A 19288-nucleotide genomic window follows, 5' to 3' on the forward strand; every position below is an offset into this window, starting at 1 on the left:
TTTAGTCTCTGACCAGAGTACCTTCTTCCATATGTTTGTGGAGTCTCCTGCATGCCTTTCGGCAAACACCAAAGTGTTGCTTATTTATTTCTTGAAGCAATGGCTTTTTTTCTGTCCACTCTTCCGTAAAGCCCAGCTCTGTGGAGTGTACGGCTTAAAGTGGTCCTATGGACAGACACTCCAATCTCAGCTGTGGAGCTTTGCAGCTCCTTCAGGGTTATCTTTGGTCTCTTTATTGCTTCTCTGATTAATTCCCTCCTTGCCTGGTCTGTGAGTTTTGGTGGGCGGCCCTCTCTTGGCAGGTTTGTTGTGGTGCCATATTCTTTCAATTTTTTAATAATGTGTTTAATGGTGCACCGTGGGATGTTCAAAGTTTCTGATATTTTTTTTAACCCAACCCTGTTGTGTACTTCTCCACAACTTTGTCCCTGACCTTTTGGAGATATCCTTGGTCTTCATGGTGCTGCTTGCTTGGTGGTTCCCTTTGCTTAGTGGTGTTGCAGACACTGGGGCCTTTCAGAACACTGAGATCATATGACAGATCATGTGACACTTACATTTCACACAGATGGATTATTTATTTAACTAATTATGTGACCTCTGAAGGTAATTGGATCATATTCAAGGGATTCATAGCAAAGGGGGTGACATCCATATGTCACATACATATGCACACACCACTTTTCAATTTTTTTTAATAAAAAAAAAAAGTTTTTTTTTCATTTCACTTGACCAATTTGGACTATTTTGTGTATGTCCGTCACATTAAATCCAAATCCAAATCTATTTCAATTACAGATTGTAATGTAAACACCAAGGGGGATGAATACTTTTGCAAGGCACTGTATTTTTATTAGGTGCATGTCATAAGAAGTTTGTTGTTTTATACAATTAATCATTTGAAATGTCATCGTTGTATGTAACATTGTCACATGCATGTTTTAATTACATTTAGAATAATCCTTTTCAGTGTTGAAGTAGGACAATATTTGTTCCAGCTAAATTTCTTACACAAGTATTCGAATACTAACATCAGTTCGGATATAGTATATACATACAGTCGTGACCAAAAGTTTTGAGAATGACACAAATATACATTTTCACAAAGTCTGCTGCCTCAGTTTGTATGATGGCAATTTGCATATACTCCAGAATGTTGTGAAGAGTGATCAGATTAATTGCAATTAATTGAAAAGTCCCTCTTTGCCATGCAAATGACCTGAATCCCCCAAAAACATGTCCACTGCATTTCAGCCCTGCCACAAAAGGACCAGCTGACATCATGTCAGTGATTCTCTTGTTAACACAGGTGTGAGTGTTGACGAAGACAAGGCTGGAGATCACTCTGTCATGCTGATTGAGTTTGAATAACAGACTGGAAGCTTCCAAAGGAGGGTGGTGCTTGGAATCATTGTTCTTCCTCTGTCAACCATGGTTACCTGCAAGGAAACACGTGCCGTTGTAACGGCAGATTTCCTCTTCTTCGTCTGAAGAGGAGTAAGGATTGGACCAAGATGCGGCGTGGTAAGTGTTCATGACGATTTGAATAAGAAAAGCACTGAACACTATGAAATACAAAACAATAAATGATAACGTGAAATAAACCAAACCGAAACAGTACCATGTGGTGAAAAACACTCACACGGAAACAAACACCCACACCCCAACAGTGAAACTCAGGCTACCTAAGTATGGTTCTCAATCAGAGGCAGGTGTCGTTAGTTGTCTCTGATTGAGAATCATACTTAGGTAGCCTGAGTTTCACACTAACGACACCTGCTCTGATTGAGAACCATACTAGGCCGAAACAGAAACCAAACATAGAAAAACAAACATAGACTGCCCACCCCAACTCACGCCCTGACCATACTAAATAAAGACAAAACAAAGGAAATAAAGGTCAGAACGTGACAGCCATCATCATTGCTTTGCACATAAAGGGCTTCACAGGCAAGGAAATTGCTGCCAGTAAGATTGCACCTAAATCAACCATTTATCGGATCATCAAGAACATCAAGGAGAGCGGTTCAATTGTTGTGAAGAAGGCTTCAGGGAGCCCAAGAAAGTCCAGCAAGCGCCAGGACCGTCTCCTTAAGTGGATTCAGCTGCGGGATTGGGGCACCACCAGTACAGAGCTTGCTCAGGAATGACAGCAGGCAGGTGTGAGTGCATCTGCACGCACAGTGAGGCAAAGACTTTTGGAGGATGGTCTGGTGTCAAGAAGGGCAGCAAAGAAGCCACTTCACTCCAGGAAAAACATCAGGGACAGACTGATATTCTGCAAAAGGTACAGGGATTGGACTGCTGAGGACTGGGGTAAAGTCATTTTCTCTGATGAATCCCCTTTCCGATTGTTTGGGGTATCCGGACAAAAGCTTGTCCGGAGAAAACAAGGTGAGCGCTACCATCAGTCCTGTGCCATGCCAACAGTAAAGCATCCTGAGACCATTCATGTGTGGGGTTTCTTCTCACCCAAGGGAGTGGGCTCACTCACAATTTTGCCTATGAACACAGCCATGAATACAGAATGGTACCAACACATTCTCTGAGATGAACTTCTCCCAACCATTCAGGAACAGTTTGGTGACAAACAATGCCTTTTCCAGTATGATGGAGCACCTTGCCATAAGGCAAAAGTGATAACTAAGTGGCTCGGGAATAAAACATTGATATTTTGGGCTGCCATCAGTCAGAATGTGGCCCAGAAGTTAATTGACAGCATGCCATGGCAGATTGCAGAGGTCTTGAAAAAGAAGGGTCAACCCTGTAAATATTGACTTTTTTGCATCAACTTCATGTAATTGTCAATAAAAGCCTTTGACACTTATGAAATGCTTGTATTTATACTTCAGTATTCCATAGTAACATCTGACAAAAATATCTAAAGACACTGAAGCAGCAAACTTTGTGGAAATTAATATTTTGGTCATTCTCAAAACTTTTGGCCACGACTGTACACTACATGACAAAACATATGTGGCCACCTGCTCGTCGAACATCTCGTTCCAAAATTCTGAGCACTAATATGGAGTTGGTCCCCCCTTTGCTGTTATAACAGCCTCCACTATTCTGGGAAGGCTTTCCACTAGAGCGAGGTTGGGCACTGATGTTGGGTGATTTGGCCTGGCTCAGTCAGCTTTCCAATTCATCCCAAAGATGTTTGATGGGGTTGAGGTCAGGGCTCATTGCAGCCAGTCAAGTTCTTCCACACCGATCTCGTTAAACCATTTCTGCATGGACCTCGCTTTGTGCAGGGGAGAATTGTCATGCTGAAACAGGAAAGTCCCTTCCCCAAACTGTTGCCACAAAGTTGGAAGCACAGAATTGTCTAGAATGTTATTGCATGCTGTAGTGTTAAGATTTCCCTTCACTGGAAATAAGGAGCCTGAACTATGAAAAACAGACCATTAATCCTCTGCTAAAAAACTTTACAGTTGGCACTATGTTTTCTTGTGTGGCCTACTGTGCCGCGGCTGAGCCGTTGTTGCTCCTAGACGTTGTTTCCTATTCACAATAACAGCACTTACAGTTGACCTGTGCAGTTATAGCAGGACAGAAATTTGACGAACTGACTTGTTGAAAAGGTAGCATCCTATGACGGTACCACGTTGAAAATCACTGAGCTCTTCAGTATGGGCCATTCCACTGCCGATGTTTGTCTATGGAGATTGCATGACTGTGTGCTCGATTTTATACACCTGTCAGCAACGGGTGTGGCTGAAATAACTGAATCCACTAATTTAAAGAGGTGTCCACATACTTTAGTATATATAGTGTATATATAGTCAGACCACCACTCTGCTATGCATTCACTCATATACTCGCAGACTTGTTTGTTAAAATACAGCATTGCCTTACCTTGGTTGACCAGTATGATTAGCCTCATTTAGTTGTGTTTTTCCGAAAGGGCCATGAATGATATAGTCAGCACTAAGGCCCCTTTCTGACCGCAGTGTGTCAGGGTGTGTCATGTGATCTCTGGTCAAAAGTAGTGTTCTATATAGGCCAGGGAATGGGGTACTGTTTGGGACACCGTCAGTCCAGGCAGCAGCAGTCTCCTACAGTCACAAGACTCCTTAATGTTAACTATTAGGGGCCAGGTCATGTGGAGGTCTGGAAAATGGCCCCTCTCCTCTGTCCTACTGGGCTGTAGGATTACAGTCATGCCATGGTGAGTCAGACCAAAGTCAAATCCTGCTCCAACAGCTACTGAAACATCTAAGAGACACGACCCACCGGATCGGAACCCCCTGTCGGAAAAATCTCACCGCCACTCTCCCCAATGTGGTAAGCAGCCGTTTCTCTGAGCAAATCTCCCTCCCAGACAGGTACTCCTGAAAAAAAAGAAAAACAGGTCCCATTCATTCATATTTTTTTATCAGCTGCTCTTCTGGGGAAACAGAGCTGGGTTTGCATCAGCACATTGACGAGGCCAAACCTCCCTGTGGATATTGTCCAGTGGAGTTACAGTACATCCATTTAGAGGTGCTGTCTGGGCTATGTCTTCCTCCACTTATTTTTCCATTCCTTTTCGTTTTTTGTTTTTTACCTGAGTGGTTTCGCTCCACGGGAACACATGTACAACCCCGGGGGTATTTCCTGTTTGCACACGTCTGTTGTTGGAATGCATCAGCAGAGCCCATAAGGCTGTATGGTCCCCTTTTCTCTCTTTATCTCCTCATTCCTCATCGCTGCTCATCGCTGCTCACAGCCCTGTCAGTCCCCCTCTATCCTTACCGACGCTCATCATACCCATACCTGCCTATTAATGAACTCATCCCCTCTCAATGCACGCAAGGTGGCTGAATGAATGACTCTTTGTTCATTCCCTATCTCTGTAACCCTTTGCTGTAGTCAATGACCAAAAGTCCTCTTTGGCCTCATGGATGGAATGTTATTCATATAAATTCATAATGAATAAAAATGAGAAAAAATCTGGTGTTTCTATGTCAAACAATTTTGTTATATTTCAGTCTTCTGTGATGTACACTACCGTTCAAAAGTTTGGGGCCACTAAGAAATGTAATTTACAATATTAACAATGTCTACTCTGTAATTACGATCAATTTGATGTTATTTTAATGGACAACAAAATGAGCTTTTCTTTCAAAAACAAGGACATTTCTAAGTAACTCCAACCTTTTGAACGGTAGTGTATATAAAGTGTAATATTTGGTTGCAAACTCAAAATGTAATACATATCAACTCTATATCTGACATGGTGCAGGTGTTTTATTTTTTTAAGCCTATAACCATGTGTGTGAGCTGTATACTTTTGATTTGTTTAAGTCTACCATAAAACACTCTGTGTGACCCTGATTTAGCCCATTGCCCTCTGTTGTGCACTCTCTCTTCCCTGACTCTGACTTCCTCACAGTAGAGTGATCCGAAAAGGGGACCAGGAGGTCACCTCACAAATCATCCACTCTTTTTTTTGTTGGCTGGGAGACGCCTTATCCAGCAGCTTTGTGTGCCGAGCCTCATGCCTGCGGTTCGAGGAGATACTGTCTGGTTGCAGTTCACCCATCAATTATGCCGTTTGTAAATCTCATCAGCGCTAAAGTATGCCAGACATGGACACTATCAATCACTGTGTCCTGGAATAGAGGACCTGGACGCGTTTCCCTTTTTTTGTGGGGAGATGGTTTGTTATTAAGTTCTAGACCTGAGGAAGGCCAAGGCTGAGTCCTAAATTACACCCTATTCCCTATATAGTGCACTACCCCATGGGGCCTGATCAAAGGTAGTGCACTATTTAGGGGAAATGGTACCATTTGGGAAATGGTGCCCCCCCCAAACCTGTCATTGTCGCAGTAGACACGTGGAATTAAGTCCGCTCAACCATACCATTAGTTGCGGATGCTACGGCCTGCCGTCTACGGTAGCTTGTAAACACTTTTATTGGCAGCCAAGTGACTAATAAAGATGCCGGTGTTGTGTGTGATTTGTTTGTGTTTTTTTTTACCAGAGTGGTGATTCATCTAAGTTTGCCTGAGGTGGCTTCTGTCATAAATTATAAAGTTACAGTTTGACTTTTGTGAGTTGTACTGGAGGGTGTGCATGTGCTTGCACGCGTGTGTGTGCGTGTGTGTGTGGGTGTGTTTGTGTGTGTGTGTAGACAAGAGAGCCCAATGTTCCCTTGTCTACTGAGTCTTATCAGGTTAACATTGGATGACACTCTGCTTTGCTAAACCCTGATGTGAAGTGATGAGATAACACAACCGTCAATAAACCTCTCCAGGTGGAATTTACGAGCTCCATCGGAATAGTAAACAAATGCCATGGAAATGATGAGGCCCGGCCTATCAAACGCTTATTTGTGTTGATTAAATCAAATGAGTAATTCGTTTAGCATTCTCCGCTGTAGTAGTTAATTAATTTAATCTGAATAAATTAACGGGGGTGGAGAAAACCTTGTGTATTAACTTTGATGGGCTGATCTAAGATCAGATCTAGCGAGCTGTGCCATAATAAAGTGTAAGAAAGATAAACCCCTACCTTGTTAACACTCCAGGATGAAAGCACATCTCATTCATTTCTACTACGGGTCAACGCCTTTCCATCACCCCGGCAGTCCTACAATCTAAGCTAGATGCCCTCAATCTCACACAAATCATCAAGGAACCCACCAGGTACAACCCTAACTCTGTAAACAAGGGCACCCTCATAGACGTCATCCTGACCAACTGGCCCTCCAAATACACCTCCGCTGTCTTCAACCAGGATCTCAGCGATCACTGCCTCATTGCCTGTATCCGCTACGGAGCCGCAGTCAAACGACCACCCCTCATCACTGTCAAACGCTCCCTAAAACACTTCTGTGAGCAGGCCTTCCTAATCGACCTGGCCCAGGTATCCTGGAAGGACATTGACCTCATCCCGTCAGTTGAGGATGCCTGGTCATTCTTTAAAAGTAACTTCCTCACCATTTTAGATAAGCATGCTCCGTTCAAAAAATGCAGAACTAAGAACAGATACAGCCCTTGGTTCACCCCAGACCTGACTGCCCTCGACCAGCACAAAAACATCCTGTGGCGGACTGCAATAGCATCGAATAGCCCCCGTGATATGCAACTGTTCAGGGAAGTCCGGAACCAATACACGCAGTCAGTCAGGAAAGCTAAGGCCAGCTTCTTCAGGCAGAAGTTTGCATCCTGTAGCTCCAACTCCAAAAAGTTCTGGGACACTGTGAAGTCAATGGAGAACAAGAGCACCTCCTCCCAGCTGCCCACTGCACTGAGGCTAGGTAACACGGTCACCACCGATAAATCCATGATTATCGAAAACTTCAATGAGCATTTCTCAACGGCTGGCCATGCCTTCCGCCTGGCTACTTCAACCTCGGCCTACAGCCCCGCCCCCCCCGCTGCTCCTCGCCCAAGCCTCTCCAGGTTCTCCTTTACCCAAATCCAGATAGCAGATGTTCTGAAAGAGCTGCAAAACCTGGACCCGTACAAATCAGCTGGGCTTGACAATCTGGACCCTCTATTTCTGAAACTATCCGCCACCATTGTCGCAACCCCTATTACCAGCCTGTTCAACCTCTCTTTCATATCGTCTGAGATCCCCAAGGATTGGAAAGCTGCCGCAGTTATCCCCCTCTTCAAAGGGGGAGACACCCTGGACCCAAACTGTTACAGACCTATATCCATCCTGCCCTGCCTATCTAAGGTCTTCGAAAGCCAAGTCAACAAACAGGTCACTGACCATCTTGAATCCCACTGTACCTTCTCCGCTGTGCAATCTGGTTTCCGAGCCGGTCACGGGTGCACCTCAGCCACACTCAAGGTACTAAACGATATCATAACCGCCATTGATAAAAGACAGTACTGTGCAGCCGTCTTCATCGACCTTGCCAAGGCTTTCGACTCTGTCAATCACCATATTCTTATCGGCAGACTCAGTAGCCTCGGTTTTTCGGATGACTGCCTTGCCTGGTTCACCAATTACTTTGCAGACAGAGTTCAGTGTGTCAAATCGGAGGGCATGCTGTCCGGTCCTCTGGCAGTCTCTATGGGGGTGCCACAGGGTTCAATTCTCGGGCCGACTCTTTTCTCTGTATACATCAATGATGTTGCTCTTGCTGCGGGCGATTCCCTGATCCACCTCTACGCAGACGACACCATTTTATATACTTTCGGCCCGTCATTGGACACTGTGCTATCTAACCTCCAAACAAGCTTCAATGCCATACAACACTCCTTCCGTGGCCTCCGACTGCTCTTAAACGCTAGTAAAACCAAATGCATGCTTTTCAACCGATCGCTGCCTGCACCCGCATCCCCGCCTAGCATCACCACCCTGGATGGTTCCGACCTAGAATATGTGGACATCTATAAGTACCTAGGTGTCTGGCTAGACTGCAAACTCTCCTTCCAGACTCATATCAAACATCTCCAATCGAAAATCAAATCAAGAGTCGGCTTTCTATTCCGCAACAAAGCCTCCTTCACTCACGCCGCCAAGCTTACCCTAGTAAAACTGACTATCCTACCGATCCTCGACTTCGGCGATGTCATCTACAAAATGGCTTCCAACACTCTACTCAGCAAACTGGATGCAGTCTATCACAGTGCCATCCGTTTTGTCACTAAAGCACCTTATACCACCCACCACTGCGACTTGTATGCTCTAGTCGGCTGGCCCTCGCTACATATTCGTCGCCAGACCCACTGGCTCCAGGTCATCTACAAGTCCATGCTAGGTAAAGCTCCGCCTTATCTCAGCTCACTGGTCACGATGGCAACACCCACCCGTAGCACGCGCTCCAGCAGGTGTATCTCACTGATCATCCCTAAAGCCAACACCTCATTTGGCCGCCTTTCGTTCCAGTACTCTGCTGCCTGTGACTGGAACGAATTGCAAAAATCGCTGAAGTTGGAGACTTTTATCTCCCTCACCAACTTCAAACATCAGCTATCTGAGCAGCTAACCGATCGCTGCAGCTGTACATAGTCTATTGGTAAATAGCCCACCCATTTTCACCTACCTCATCCCATACTGTTTTTATTTATTTATTTTTCTGCTCTTTTGCACACCAATATCTCTACCTGTACATGACCATCTGATCATTTATCACTCCAGTGTTAATCTGCAAAATTGTAATTATTCGCCTACCTCATGCCTTTTGCACACATTGTATATAGACTCCCCCTTTGTTTTCTACTGTGTTATTGACTTGTTAATTGTTTACTCCATGTGTAACTCTGTGTTGTCTGCTCATACTGCTATGCTTTATCTTGGCCAGGTCGCAGTTGCAAATGAGAACTTGTTCTCAACTAGCCTACCTGGTTAAATAAAGGTGAAATAAATAAATAAAAAATAAAAAATATTAACAGGGCAGAACACATGCAGTTTGCTTAAGGAGCGGTCATCCATGTCCACAGGTTCTTTGACTCCCGGGAATCTCTTGGGAATACATCGCCTCTCTGTTGTATTGTTGCCAGCCTCGCCGTGTGGAATCAGTTATAAACACTGCATGCCCATAGAGTATCAGTTATACACACTGCATGCCCATAGAGTATCAGTTATACACACTGCATACCCATAGGGTATCAATTATACACACTGCATACCCATAGGGTATCAATTATACACACTGCATGCCCATAGGGTATCAGTTATACACACTGCATGCCCATAGGGTATCAGTTATACACACTGCATACCCATAGAGTATCAGTTATACACACTGCATGACAATAGAGTATCAGTTATACACACTGCATGGTCATAGAGTATCAATTATACACACTGCATGCCCATAGGGTATCAGTTATACACACTGCATGCCCATAGAGTATCAGTTATACACACTGCATACCCATAGGGTATCAATTATACACACTGCATGCCCATAGAGTATCAGTTATACACACTGCATGCCCATAGGGTATCAGTTATACACACTGCATACCCATAGGGTATCAATTATACACACTGTATATTATGTCCTTATTATTACAGCAGTATTAGTAATATACATTATGGCCTTGTTATTACAGCTGTATTAGTAATATACATTATAGCCTTGTTATTACAGCTGTATTAGTAATATACATTATGACCTTGTTATTACAGCTGTATTAGTAATATATATTATGGCCTTGTTATTACAGCTGTATTAGTAATATACATTATGGCCTTGTTATTACAGCTGTATTAGTAATATACATTATGGCCTTGTTATTACAGCTGTATTAGTAGTATATATTGTTATTACAGCTGTATTAGTAATATACATTATGGCCTTGTTATTACAGCTGTATTAGTAATATACATTATGGCCTTGTTATTACAGCTGTATTAGTAATATACGTTATGGCCTTGTTATTACAGCTGTATTAGTAATATACATTATGGCCTTGTTATTACAGCTGTATTAGTAGTATATATTATGGCCTTGTTATTACAGCTGTATTAGTAATATATATTATGGCCTTGTTATTACAGCTGTATTAGTAATATACATTATGGCCTTGTTATTACAGCTGTATTAGTAATATACATTATGGCCTTGTTATTACAGCTGTATTAGTAGTATATATTGTTATTACAGCTGTATTAGTAATATACATTATGGCCTTGTTATTACAGCTGTATTAGTAAAATACATTATGGCCTTGTTATTACAGCTGTATTAGTAATATACGTTATGGCCTTGTTATTACAGCTGTATTAGTAGTATATATTGTTATTACAGCTGTATTAGTAATATACATTATGGCCTTGTTATTACAGCTGTATTAGTAATATACATTATGGCCTTGTTATTACAGCTGTATTAGTAGTATATATTATGGCCTTGTTATTACAGCTGTATTAGTAATATATATTATGGCCTTGTTATTACAGCTGTATTAGTAATATACATTATGGCCTTGTTATTACAGCTGTATTAGTAATATACATTATGGCCTTGTTATTACAGCTGTATTAGTAGTATGTATTGTTATTACAGCTGTATTAGTAATATACATTATGGCCTTGTTATTACAGCTGTATTAGTAAAATACATTATGGCCTTGTTATTACAGCTGTATTAGTAATATACGTTATGGCCTTGTTATTACAGCTGTATTAGTAGTATATATTGTTATTACAGCTGTATTAGTAATATACATTATGGCCTTGTTATTACAGCTGTATTAGTAATATACGTTATGGCCTTGTTATTACAGCTGTATTAGTAATATACATTATGGCCTTGTTATTACAGCTGTATTAGTAGTATATATTATGGCCTTGTTATTACAGCTGTATTAGTAATATATATTATGGCCTTGTTATTACAGCTGTATTAGTAATATATATTATGGCCTTGTTATTACAGCTGTATTAGTAGTATATATTATGGCCTTGTTATTACAGCTGTATTAGTAATATATATTATGGCCTTGTTATTACAGCTGTATTAGTAGTATATATTATAGCCTTGTTATTACAGCTGTATTAGTAATATGCATTATGGCCTTGTTATTACAGCTGTATTAGTAGTATATATTATGGCCTTGTTATTACAGCTGTATTAGTAATATATATTATGGCCTTGTTATTACAGCTGTATTAGTAGTATATATTATGGCCTTGTTATTACAGCTTAGTCTAGAATCAGAACTCTCTGAGTCAGACTTGTTCTTTGTAATTATGAGGAGGAGCAAACTTTCAAGGTATTCATCTATCCATCAAACTGTTATATTTTGCCATTTTTCCTTCTTGTAGCTTCGGGATGTACCATTAATTATATTTTGACACTTTCTTCTCACCTGCCTCAAGTAAATTTAGTGGCTGTTCCTCTCCAACAAACAAATATTCCCCCTCTCCTCTCCTGACCTCCCAGAGGCTCTGAGAACTGGATGGCCGCAGTGTGGAACCTCATGTCACCACAGCAAAGCCCCTAAACCCCGTAATCCATATATGTTGACGTTGTTCCGCAGTGTGTTCATGCAATACCATCATGACGTGTGCTCTTATGACAGGATGCCCACAGTCTCCCCTGTTTTACACTGTGGTCGTCTGGTCTGTTTTGACCACAAGAGGGAGGTGTGGACACTGGACAGAGGCGTAGGCATGACCAGATCAAAGGGGATAACGTGCGCTTGATCACAGGCTCTGCCACTGCCGGGTGCTTCAATTAGGGATGTGAGGCTATCGAATGCTAAGCAGCCATTGAGTGGCTCAGTCAGTGGCTGCAGTAGGGGGGGTGTCAGGCGCTGGGGAAAGTGATTGTGTGGCCATGTGTATGGTGCCAAATTTAGGACATCAGGAGGCTAAAGAAATTAGTCTTAGCCACCCGAGCCACGGCCTAGTCACCCTGATACCATCTAGAAGGCGGAGACAGTACAGGTGCATCAAAGCCTGGGACAGAGAGACTGAGAAACAGCTTCTATCTCCAGGCAATCAGACTGTTAAATAGTCACTACTAACCCTGCACCTTAGAGACTGCAGCCCTATGTACATAATCATTGAACACTGGTCACTTTAATAATGTTTAAAAACTGTTTTACCCACTTAATATGTATATACTATATTCTAGTCAAAGCTTATCCTATAGAACTACTGCTGTACACACCTTTTCTATTCATATACTGTCCATATGTACCACCCAGCCATTGGGTCAATAATGCTACTGTTCTGAACTATACCACCCAGCAGCCATTGGGTCAATAATGCTACTGTTCTGAACTATACCACCCAGCAGCCATTGGTTCTATAAAGCTACTGTTCTGAACTATACCACCCAGCAGCCATTGGGTCAATAATGCTACTGTTCTGAACTATACCACCCAGCAGCCATTGGGTCTATAATGCTACTGTTCTGAACTATATCACGCAGCAGCCATTGGGTCAATAATGCTACTGTTCTGAACTATACCACCCAGCAGCCATTGGGTCAATAATGCTACTGTTCTGAACTATACCACCCAGCAGCCATTGGGTCTATAATGCTACTGTTCTGAACTATACCACCCAGCAGCCATTGGTTCTATAAAGCTACTGTTCTGAACTATACCACCCAGCAGCCATTGGGTCAATAATGCTACTGTTCTGAACTATACCACCCAGCAGCTATTGGGTCTATAATACTACTGTTCTGAACTATACCACCCAGCCATTGGGTCAATATTGCTACTGTTCTGAACTATACTACCCAGCAGCCATTGGGTCTATAATGCTACTGTTCGGAAGTTTACTGCCCAGCCTTTGGTGTTTTACTACTGTCCTCACAAACCCCAAGATCTTCTAGCTTATAATTTGTCTGTCTGGCTCGGGCTGTGATGTTTGCCAGCCTGGTCTTGGTTGGTTGCATTGGAAGGGAAAGAGGCGCCCAGGACACAATGGTCTATCTGGCCTATGAATAGGGAGATGGTTAGGGTCTGCTGTTCCAACGGGGTTACATTAACACACATGGTCTTGTGTTCCAACAGGGTTACATTAACACACATGGTATTGTGTTCCAACGGGGTTACATTAACACACATGGTCTTGTGTTCCAACGGGGTTACATTAACACACGTGGTCTTGTGTTCCAACGGGGTTACATTAACACACATGGTCTTGTGTTCCAACGGGGTTACATTAACACACATGGTCTTGTGTTCCAACGGGGTTACATTAACACACATGGTCTTGTGTTCCAACGGGGTTACATTAACACACATGGTCTTGTGTTCCAACGGGGTTACATTAACACACATGGTCTTGTGTTCCAACGGGGTTACATTAACACACATGGTCTTGTGTTCCAACGGGGTTACATTAACACACGTGGTCTTGTGTTCCAACGGGGTTACATTAAGACACATGGTCTGGTGTTCCAACGGGGTTACATTAACACACATGGTCTTGTGTTCCAACGGGGTTACATTAACACACGTGGTCTTGTGTTCCAACGGGGTTACATTAACACACGTGGTCTTGTGTTCCAACGGGCCACTGGGCTTCTGTGGGCTCTCCTTTAGGAGATTGGTGTTCCGATGGGCCGCCTGGGCTTCTGTGGGCTCTCCTATAGGAGATTGGTGTTCCGACGGGCCACTGGGCTTCTGTGGGCTCTCCTTTAGGAGATTGGTGTTCCGACGGGCCGCCTGGGCTTCTGTGGGCTCTCCTTTAGGAGACTGGTGTTCCAACGTGCCGTTGGGCTTCTGTGGGCTCTCCTTTAGGAGATTGGTGTTCCAACGGGCCGCTGGGCTTCTGTGGGCTCTCCTTTAGGAGATTGGTGTTCCGACGAGCCGCCTGGGCTTCTGTGGGCTCTCCTATAGGAGATTGGTGTTCCGACGGGCCACTGGGCTTCTGTGGGCTCTCCTTTGGGAGATTGGTGTTCCGACGAGCCACCTGGGCTTCTGTGGGCTCACCTTTGGAAGATTGGTGTTCCGCCGGGCAACTGGCTTTTTCCCGTTGGGAGGTTTATTTGGAGAAGAAGATTGGAGCATGTGATTGCTGAAGTGGTTTTGGCAAGGCGCTCAGATGTCTTCATCTCCACGAAGGAGGACTTACGAGGGATTGTGTTTTTGTGAATGAAACAGTCCAGACGTACCACACTAAGCTGGATAAGAAGGCATCTCCAGGGGAAAAATGGGGACACGATGTCTGTAGGATTCTGAGAGATAACTAAACAATGGGGACACTATGACACTATGTCTGTAGGATTCTAAGAGATAACTAAACAATGGGAACACTACGTCTGTAGGATTCTGAGAGATAACTAAACAATGGGAACACTATGTCTGTAGGATTCTAAGAGATAACTAAACAATGGGGACACTATGTCTGTAGGATTCTGAGAGATAACTAAACAATGGGGACACTATGACACTATGTCTGTAGGATTCTGAGAGATAACTAAACAATGGGGACACTATGACACTATGTCTGTAGGATTCTAAGAGATAACTAAACAATGGGGACACTATAACACTACGTCTGTAGGATTCTAAGAGATAACTAAACAATGGGGACACTAAGTCTGTAGGATTCTAAGAGATAACTAAACAATGGGGACACTATAACACTATGTCTGTAGGATTCTAAGAGATAACTAAACAATGGGGACACTATGTCTGTAGGATTCTAAGAGATAACTAAACAATGGGGACACTACGTCTGTAGGATTCTAAGAGATAACTAAACAATGGGGACACTATGACACTACGTCTGTAGGATTCAGAGAGATAACTAAACAATGGGGACACTATGACACTATGTCTGTAGGATTCTAAGAGATAACTAAACAATGGGGACACTACGTCTGTAGGATTCTAAGAGATAACTAAACAATGGGGACACTATGACACTATGTCTGTAGGATTCTAAGAGATAACTAAACAATGGGGACACTATGACACTACGTCTGTAGGATTCTGAGAGATAACTAAACAATGGGGACACTATAACACTATGTCTGTAGGATTCTAAGAGATAACTAAACAATGGGAACACTATGTCTGTAGGATTCTGAGAGATAACTAAACAATGGGGACACTATGACACTATGTCTGTAGGATTCTAAGAGATAACTAAACAATGGGGACACTACGTCTGTAGGATTCTAAGAGATAACTAAACAATGGGGACACTATGACACTACGTCTGTAGGATTCTAAGAGATAACTAAACAATGGGGACACTATGACACTACGTCTGTAGGATTCTAAGAGATAACTAAACAATCGGGACACTAACACTACGTCTGTAGGATTCTAAGAGATAACTAAACAATGGGAACACTATAACACTACGTCTGTAGGATTCTAAGAGATAACTAAACAATGGGGACACTATGACACTATGTCTGTAGGATTCTGTAGAGATAACTAAACAATGGGGACACTATGACACTACGTCTGTAGGATTCTGAGAGATAACTAAACAATGGGAACACTATGACACTACGTCTGTAGGATTCTGAGAGATACAGTGCCTTGCGAAAGTATTCGGCCCCCTTGAACTTTGCGACCTTTTGCCACATTTCAGGCTTCAAACATAAAGATATAAAACTGTATTTTTTTGTGAAGAATCAACAACAAGTGGGACACAATCATGAAGTGGAACGACATTAATTGGATATTTCAAACTTTTTTAACAAATCAAAAACTGAAAAATTGGGCGTGCAAAATTATTCAGCCCCCTTAAGTTAATACTTTGTAGCGCCACCTTTTGCTGCGATTACAGCTGTAAGTCACTTGGGGTATGTCTATCAGTTTTGCACATCGAGAGACTGACATTTTTTCCCATTCCTCCTTGCAAAACAGCTCGAGCTCAGTGAGGTTGGATGGAGAGCATTTGTGAACAGCAGTTTTCAGTTCTTTCCACAGATTCTCGATTGGATTCAGGTCTAGACTTTGACTTGGCCATTCTAACACCTGGATATGTTTATTTATGAACCATTCCATTGTAGATTTTGCTTTATGTTTTGGATCATTGTCTTGTTGGAAGACAAATCTCCGTCCCAGTCTCAGGTCTTTTGCAGACTCCATCAGGTTTTCTTCCAGAATGGTCCTGTATTTGGCTCCATCCATCTTCCCATCAATTTTAACCATCTTCCCTGTCCCTGCTGAAGAAAAGCAGGCCCAAACCATGATGCTGCCACCACCATGTTTGACAGTGGGGATGGTGTGTTCAGCTGTGTTGCTTTAACGCCAAACATAACGTTTTGCATTGTTGCCAAAAAGTTCAATTTTGGTTTCATCTGACCAGAGCACCTTCTTCCACATGTTTGGTGTGTCTCCCAGGTGGCTTGTAGCAAACTTTAAACGACACTTTTTATGGATATCTTTAAGAAATGGCTTTCTTCTTGCCACTCTTCCATAAAGGCCAGATTTGTGCAATATACGACTGATTGTTGTCCTATGGACAGAGTCTCCCACCTCAGCTGTAGATCTCTGCAGTTCATCCAGAGTGAGCATGGGCCTCTTGGCTGCATCTCTGATCAGTCTTCTCCTTGTATGAGCTGAAAGTTTAGAGGGACGGCCAGGTCTTGGTAGATTTGCAGTGTCTGATACTCCTTCCCTTTCAATATTATCGCTTGCACAGTGCTCCTTGGGATGTTTAAAGCTTGGGAAATCTTTTTGTATCCAAATCTGGCTTTAAACTTCTTCACAACAGTATCTCGGACCTGCCTGGTGTGTTCCTTGTTCTTCATGATGCTCTCTGCGCTTTTAAGGGACCTCTGAGACTATCACAGTGCAGGTGCATTTATACGGAGACTTGATTACACACAGGTGGATTGTATTTATCATCATTAGTCACTTAGGTCAACATTGGATCATTCAGAGATCCTCGCTGAACTTCTGGAGAGAGTTTGCTGCACTGAAAGTAAAGGGGCTGAATAATTTTGCACGCCCAATTTTTCAGTTTTTGATTTGTTAAAAAAGTTTGAAATATCCAATAAATGTCGTTCCACTTCATGATTGTGTCCCACTTGTTGTTGATTCTTCACAAAAAAATACAGTTTTATATCTTTATGTTTGAAGCCTGAAATGTGGCAAAAGGTCTCAAAGTTCAAGGGGGCCGAATACTTTCGCAAGGCACTGTAACTAAACAATGGGAACACTATGACACTATGTCTGTAGGATTCTAAGAGATAACTAAACAATGGGGACACTATAACACTAAGTCTGTAGGATTCTAAGAGATAACTAAACAATGGGAACACTATAACACTATGTCTGTAGGATTCTGTAGAGATAACTAAACAATGGGAACACTATGACACTACATCTGTAGGATTCTAAGAGATAACTAAACAATGGGGACACTATAACACTAAGTCTGTAGGATTCTAAGAGATAACTAAACAATGGGGACACTATGACACTACGTTTGTAGGATTCTAAGAGATAACTAAACAATGGGAACACTATGTCTGTAGGATTCTGTAGAGATAACTAAACAATGGGGACACTATAACACTAAGTCTGTAGGATTCTAAGAGATAACTAAACAATGGGAACACTATGACACCACGTCTGTAGGATTCTGTAGAGATAACTAAACAATGGGGACACTATAACACTATGTCTGTAGGATTCTAAGAGATAACTAAACAATGGGGACACTATGACACTACGTCTGTAGGATTCTAAGAGATAACTAAACAATGGGAACACTATGTCTGTAGGATTCTGAGAGATAACTAAACAATGGGGACACTATGTCTGTAGGATTCTAAGAGATAACTAAACAATGGGAACACTATGTCTGTAGGATTCTAAGAGATAACTAAACAATGGGGACACTATGTCTGTAGGATTCTAAGAGATAACTAAACAATGGGAACACTATGACACTATGTCTGTAGGATTCTAAGAGATAACTAAACAATGGGGACACTAACACTATGTCTGTAGGATTCTAAGAGATAACTAAACAATGGGGACACTATGACACTACGTCTGTAGGATTCTGTAGAGATAACTAAACAATGGGAACACTATGTCTGTAGGATTCTAAGAGATAACTAAACAATGGGGACACTATGACACTATGTCTGTAGGATTCTAAGAGATAACTAAACAATGGGGACACTATGACACTATGTCTGTAGGATTCTGAGAGATAACTAAACAATGGGGACACTATGACACTACGTCTGTAGGATTCTGTAGAGATAACTAAACAATGGGAACACTATGTCTGTAGGATTCTAATAGATAACTAAACAATGGGGACACTATGACACTATGTCTGTAGGATTCTAAGAGATAACTAAACAATGGGGACACTATGACACTATGTCTGTAGGATTCTGAGAGATAACTAAACAATGGGGACACTATGACACTACGTCTGTAGGATTCTGTAGAGATAACTAAACAATGGGAACACTATGTCTGTAGGATTCTAAGAGATAACTAAACAATGGGAACACTATGACACTACGTCTGTAGGATTCTGAGAGATAACTAAACAATGGGAACACTATAACACTATGTCTGTAGGATTCTGTAGAGATAACTAAACAATGGGAACACTATAACACTACGTCTGTAGGATTCTGTAGAGATAACTAAACAATGGGAACACTATGACACTAAGTCTGTAGGATTCTGTAGAGATAACTAAACAATGGGAACACTATGACACTACGTCTGTAGGATTCTAAGAGATAACTAAACAATGGGAACACTATGACACTGCGTCTGTAGGATTCTAAGAGATAACTAAACAATGGGGACACTAACACTACGTCTGTAGGATTCAGAGAGATAACTAAACAGGCTACCCCTCTATAATGAAAACAACATTGTGGGTGTGAAAACATCACTCATCACCGCTCTGACTGGGTCTATGA

The sequence above is a fragment of the Oncorhynchus mykiss genome, chromosome 15 (genome assembly GCF_013265735.2).
Source record: "Oncorhynchus mykiss isolate Arlee chromosome 15, USDA_OmykA_1.1, whole genome shotgun sequence".
In the NCBI taxonomy this organism is placed as follows: domain Eukaryota; kingdom Metazoa; phylum Chordata; class Actinopteri; order Salmoniformes; family Salmonidae; genus Oncorhynchus; species Oncorhynchus mykiss.